Source organism: Fundulus heteroclitus, chromosome 13, assembly GCF_011125445.2.
Source record: "Fundulus heteroclitus isolate FHET01 chromosome 13, MU-UCD_Fhet_4.1, whole genome shotgun sequence".
Classification (NCBI taxonomy): domain Eukaryota; kingdom Metazoa; phylum Chordata; class Actinopteri; order Cyprinodontiformes; family Fundulidae; genus Fundulus; species Fundulus heteroclitus.
The window spans coordinates 36,573,932-36,580,395 of NC_046373.1; the positions used below are offsets into that span (position 1 = coordinate 36,573,932).

General features: G+C 39.2%; 1 long non-coding RNA gene across 2 annotated transcripts; it reads right to left on the reverse strand.

Moving 5' to 3' along the window:
* Positions 1-297: 297 nt before the first annotated feature.
* LOC118565360 lies at positions 298-2,467 on the reverse strand. Of its 2 annotated transcripts, none has more exons than XR_004932338.1 (2): positions 2,177-2,467; positions 298-1,883 (listed from the first exon to the last, which is right to left on the reverse strand). It is a non-coding gene; the product is annotated as an uncharacterized LOC118565360 (long non-coding RNA). The 2 variants fall into 2 exon arrangements; XR_004932337.1 differs by having other exon boundaries at positions 2,153-2,467.
* Between the last annotated feature and the right edge of the window lie 3,997 nt (positions 2,468-6,464).

A 6,464-nucleotide genomic window follows, 5' to 3' on the forward strand; every position in this document is an offset into this window, starting at 1 on the left:
CCTGTGTAATTTGAATTGGGAAGAGCGTTGTTTGTGATTGATTGACAGACGGGAGTGGTCGTTCCTTTGGCTTGACATCTATTTGGTATTTTTCTACGTAGAAAAATAAGTTGTCTTAAACATCAAAAGATTTGGAATGATATTTGCTTCCTCCACAGTTGGGCACACATGACAACTTAAAGAAGTGATTGGTTACTCCCAGCCGCTTTTATCGGATGTCCCGTCAAATATGACGTTAGAAGCGACGGTGTCATGTTTTTGTCACGGTGAACCCGAACTCAGACCACACACACGGAGCACAGTTCAGTAATGTTTATTGCAAGGATGACAGGAAGGACTGAACTGCTGGAGGTTGCTGGGACGCTGCGGTTGCTGCGCCGTAGAAACGGGTACCCCCAGAGCAGGCTGAGAATCCTGGCACAGGGGAGACAGGATTAGTCCAACAGAGGAAGATGGACTTACTTGATGCTGGAGGGAGCGGGCAGATACGGAGGACTCGGGAGCCAAACGAGGAACAGAAGGTGACATCCAGGAAGACGTGGGAATAATCTCTTTCTGAACATCAGGTGATTGAAGGATGAGTGAAGACGAACCAGCGAGAAACTGAAGGTAGAGTGAGGCTTAAATAGAGAAACTAACAGGTGGAGTGGATTCTGTCTGATTGCAGACCTAACAGGTGTAACTGATTACTGGAGGGTAAGCAACGTGAGGGGAACTGAACTCAGACAACAAGAAACAAAACTCAACCCTGACAGACGGCGTATAAGAAATGAATCGGACCAGTACGGGTCTTTGCTGAAGTTTTTCTAATATACATAACTTTTTAGAATCAAAGAGATCATTTCTGAAAGAATTGATCTTATAAATGTTCGGTTGGTCGGAGTCTTTAGGGCGCGGCCCTGTTAATGTAAGCGCTTGAAGAAGAAAAAAGGCAGTTCTCGGATCATTCCATGCGTGGAACTCCGATGAAAATGTGGCCTTAACAGAGTTGACTGCAGTCTGTTTTTGGTTGAGTACTCCAGGTTTAGGCAAACGAGGTAAAAGCCTCCTATCAAATTTGAAGCAAAGAGGCCTTGCTGGTGCACGTGAAGTATAAATGTTTATTTTTAACTTTTTTTTTTTTTTGCTCTGGGTCCCATAAAAAACCTGATTTAAATTTTCTGTGCGCACAGTTAAAATCCAGGAACATTGAACATTTGGACCTTTAAGAAAAACAATAAGTCTCCCGGGAGAGTGAGAGTGAAAGGAAAACGTGAGAATGTGGGAATGTTGAAAGGTGATGATTAAGAATGTGTGATTGTTGTTGACGTCTACGTGTGATTATAAAGGATGAGAGCTTTATTGGATGACTAAAACGCATGGATGAATGAAACTGCATGGTTGCTTTTGTTTTGTTTTTGTTTGTTTTTTTTTTTGTATTCAAGTCCCACTGTTAGAGGTAAAGCTGTCTAGGTTGATGAGCTAAAAAGTGCTTGGAAACTTTTATTGTTGTAAGGAAATCTTGGTGGACCAAGGTGTGTATACTTTTTGAAGCTGTTATGTTGTTAAGATGTGGGTGCAGGTATTTAAACTTTGTATTTGAAAGACTGTTTTGTTTGGGGAAGGAGACGGCTCCGTCTGCCTTTTTTGCCTGTCAGTGGGGCAGAACCACTGGCAGGCTGAGTTATTTTTAGCCTGTTAGTTAAAGACTGCCAAGTAGCTCTCTCCCCCGCCCGAAGGAAAATCTTGCACACACACACTAAGTTCTCCTCAGGCAGAGGAACCACACATACAGCTCTACGCAGGCAAGGAGAGCCACACACACAACGCTTTTCACTCCCTCCTCCCGGAGCGTTGCCCCTCCTCTCCCTCTCTCCCCCGCCCGAGGAGAGACAAAAGGACCTCTGAAAAAACAAAAAGTAAAAAGATTATAGTCTCGCTTTCGCGAGAGAAATTAACCCCGTATTGCATCTCAATTTTTTTGTTTTTTTTTGTTTTTCTTAATGTGGATTAACGAAATGTGGACGATTTGTTAATCTGCGGAAACACACTAAATGACTGTCATCAGGACTCAATCAAAGTTCTGCAAAGATTAGCAGAGGGAGGACACAAGGTCTCCAAACAAAACTACAGTACTGTCAACCACAGGTAGATTACCTAGGATGACAAATACCTCAAGGAAGAGTTAGCATTTCACCTTCTCAACTGGAAGGTTTTAGCAAAGCTCCAAGTCCACGGACAGTCAGCGAAATGATGACATTGTTGGGAATGACAGGTTTCAATGCAGACTGGATTGAAAACTATGCAGGAAAACAGCATCGTTTAGAGAACTCCTAAAAGAAGCAGGAAACCAGTTGTTTAAAGCAGTGTTAAAATGGACAACTGAAGCTAAAATAGCTTTTGAGACACTAAAACAGCACTACGATAAAGAATTTTACCTGTATGTAGCCAACAGAAAAACATGTACGCGTCAATGTACTAATGCAAGAAACCTCACCCCAACCAACTTGTCAGTGATAGCCTGCGTCTGCTCCGCTGTCCCCTGACCAAGAAAAAAAAAAAAAAACTTACAGGGTAGAGTTGAAATGTAACAGTATCTTACAAAAACCTTAACCCTTTGTTACCTCCTTGGCAACCCCTACCGTTTGCCAAATTAAACTCGCTCTGTCCAAAGAACATTAACCCATTAATAGCCCTACTGTCGTCGGTTCACTGGATCGATCATTGATTTTGAGGTTGAGTTGAAGCCTACTTAGTATGGATGTTTAATTGGACGTGTGATGTGATGAATGAGGTTATTTGAATATGTGAAATGCATGTGACAAGGTATTAACATTGCATGTTCGGCTTTAAGCATTAACAGCTGTTTCAATCGTAATGCAGAGCAAACTCGCTGTGTGAAAGCAGACACACACACACACGCGCATGCTTTAAATAACTGCTGACAAGCAACTAGAAACGTAAAACTGTTTATAGCAATTAATAGAATAAATGCCGGCAAGATTATCTATAACATACAAAAGTTTGTGTTTGTCTAAGTGTTGTCTAAATGTTGTGTACGTCTAAGTGTTGTTTAGGGGTATTTTGTGTAAATGTTTAATCTATGTTGCGAAGGCGGTTTACTGACAGTTGTCTGACTTTTGTTTGTGCTATCGCAGTATGTTTTAATAATAATGTTGATAAGCATTATTAACGCAATGACATAATGGATCAACGAGAATTTATTAGTGTAAACAAAGGTCATAAGTTTTAGCTGTCCACAATGCCTGATGTCTCAGTATTCACAAAGGTCCGGACTGAAGTGAATATTGGCGAATTGCCTTAAGATTATGCATTGGATTGTACTAAATTCTTAGGAATACTGGGGTGTCAGTCAGGCTGGAACTCAATTGTGAGGTTTATTAAAAAGAATCATCATCCATAAGCCTTCGTCAGTATCAGGAGTATGGGTGGAGAAAAGAAAAGAGAAGGAAAAGAGGAAAACCATTAATGATGTCTGTGTATTATGTGATAATGATGTCTTAAGAACAATGACCATTAGACTTTTGGTATATTTAAGGTAACATATACTTGCGTTAATGGTTTAGATAATTAAAGTGTAAATATTACTGAACTTTGCGGTTATGCAAAGACTTTGGAAGTGGTTGTGTCTCTCCACTCCTAAATACCAGGATTGACACAATGCCAGGAGCTGCAGAGCTCTGAGAGGAGAGCAGCAGAGAGGAGAGGAGAGCAGCAGAAGGGGGCTGAGACTCCCGACTGCACAACAGGGGCGACCCTAGAAAAAACAGGGCCCCAACATATTAGACGTCTATCGGATCACTATGAGTAAATAAAACACAAAAAGTAAAGCATATGGGAGATCTGGATAATTAACAATAACTTAAACGGCGAAACTGAAAAGGAGGCTTGTGATCAAAAGGTACTTCTAAATTAGTTCTCTTTTGGTTGGTTCACCATTGAGACTGATTATTAAAATACAAGTTAATGTAAGCAACAGCTAAAAATTATAGCATTTACAGTGATTAATAAGGTCTAATTTAAATAGAATTAGAGTTGCCAAAGAATAGGTTGTGATAATTGTCATTCTTGTTAAAAACAATAAAATAAAATAACTTAAAGTGAAGATTAAGATGGTGAATTAATTATTTTGCCATTGGGAAACCTCTGTGACTTTGTGTGATAACATCCAAAATTATAAAATGACTTCAGAAAATTGTTTAATTTGGTACAGGGGAAGTAATGAATAAAATAGAACATAAGCAAAATTAAGGAATCAACTTATTAATCTCTAAATGGTGGATCTGATGAAAAGGGTTGCACATACTGAAATGGCACTGAAGGAGAAATGCCTAATGAGCAGCTGACTGGTGATGGTACAACCTGAGGTTTGTCAACACGGAGAACCAGAACAAAATTTACATCGGCGGGAACCCTGCCCGGATTCCAGAGCGCTGGCTCAGCGCCTGCTCAGACATGGAGCAGCGAAGGACGCTCAGGCCGTCAGGAAACACGGCTGAGCAAAGGAAGCGGTCTCCACATCCGTTGACAATGACCAGGAAAGAGAGCTGCAGCACACTGATATTTGTGAAAACCCAGCGACTGAAGGTCCACCACAAGAATTAGCACAATCCAATCGATTCGATTAATTCTGGAAGTAAAGTAAAACAAATATTAAGAATGGCAACTAGTTGCTATAATGTATTAAATTATATAAGTGGCTAAAATCAAATTGTCCAGTGTAATTATTAACAGAAAATTCCCAGTGATCAGATAAGTTAACATTTTGTTTTATACCTTTGAAGTTGAACTAGTAGAGTGTTGAATAATAAGACGATGGGTCCTCCCATGACAAAGTAATTAATTACCTCCGGCACTGTTAATTAGGAAACAGGCACTTTTAAGAAGAGGATAGCAGAATTTGAGGATTACAGAACAAATGAGGTATCCAACACTAGAGTGTCACATTATGATTGAATGACACGAGTAGATTGAGAAACCAATAACTTATGTATTTGAAAACAGATTTATGGCTTAATGACGTAAACACTAGAAAAAGATTAAAGTCATAAATTAAAATAATTTGGGTTGAAGAAATTTCAGAAATAGTTTTGAACCCTAAACTAAGTACTTTTGTTTATTTCCTTTAAACATTAGACAAGAAGGACATGTTATTTTTTTTTTTTTTATTCTTGAATAAAAAATATTTTTGAAGTGGATTGGGAATCTTTCTGCTAGTATCAGCAGATCACAAGCCTCTGCTCAGTTCAGTGAGTATTTAATTTTGGTAATTAAAACCTTGGGTAACAGTGAATCAATCAGTGACAGTAACCCGATTTTTGTTATAACTATAAAAATCCTAATGTAAAAAGATACATGGTGTATGTGTAAATGCTTCATTTGAAAATTGAGTTTGTTACCGGGTAAACAGACACAGCCACAATACAAAGAGTAATGACAGGACCAGGTTTTGATTGCATGCTTAGCATTAACAACTCAGTCCTGATTGAGAGCACTAACTATTCTGTCTTCAGTCCTGTTTTTTCAGAAGTTGAGATTCTGTCCGGTTCTGGCCAACCTTTTTCTGATGGAAGACACATTGAAAAGACGAGAAGAACAGCTGTAAAGTGAGCATGGAGAGACGGTATGATAAATTATAAAGTGAAAATCAGACTGATGTCAACCTCTGATTTAAGAATAAATCTGAGCAGTCGGTTATATTTTTAGATTAGGATTGCAGTGCAGCATGGAGCAATGAATATTTGAAAAAAAAAGAAAAGAAAAATTCTAAATTGCTGAACAAAAGAGAGAATAGAAATATACCACTTAGTTTTACTTAGTTCTGGAAGGAAAAAGGGGCCTCAACTTCTTCTTCTTCTTTTCTTCTACTTTTGCTCCCTTATCTTGCATGAAAACCCTGGTCACTAAATTTTAATCATAAGGATGGAAATTTTTGTTAGGAATATCTTTCAGGAGCAGACGGAGAGCAAATTTGCATAGGAGTATGGCTGAGTCTGGGTACTGGCGGAGTAAGCCCTGTGAACATATCCTTTTTAAATTGTGAATTTTGATGAACAATTTTGTGACAAATGAGGACATTGTTTAACCTTTTAAATATGTGAAAAGTCACTATTTTGCCGTTGATGTGGACTTTAAGTTCTAAATGTGCTGATGTATTTTATTTTCTACTGTTCCTATGTCCTGGAGTGGAGCATGGTTAATGGAGAACGGGATGAATTGTCGCCGAAGCGGACTTTTATGTAAGGGCTGATAATATAGTGTGAAAAGAAGTTCCTGTCCAGGGATGGTGGTGAAGAGACCAGGCAAACCAGGAGACCTGGTGTACGTGAAGGTGTTCAGACGGAAATGGAACGGCTCGAGATGGGATAGACCCTTTGAGGTCAAACGAGCAACCGCAACCGCCGTCCAAGTTCAGGGAAGTGAAACGTGGTTTCAATTGACTCATTGTACTAAAGTATACGCAA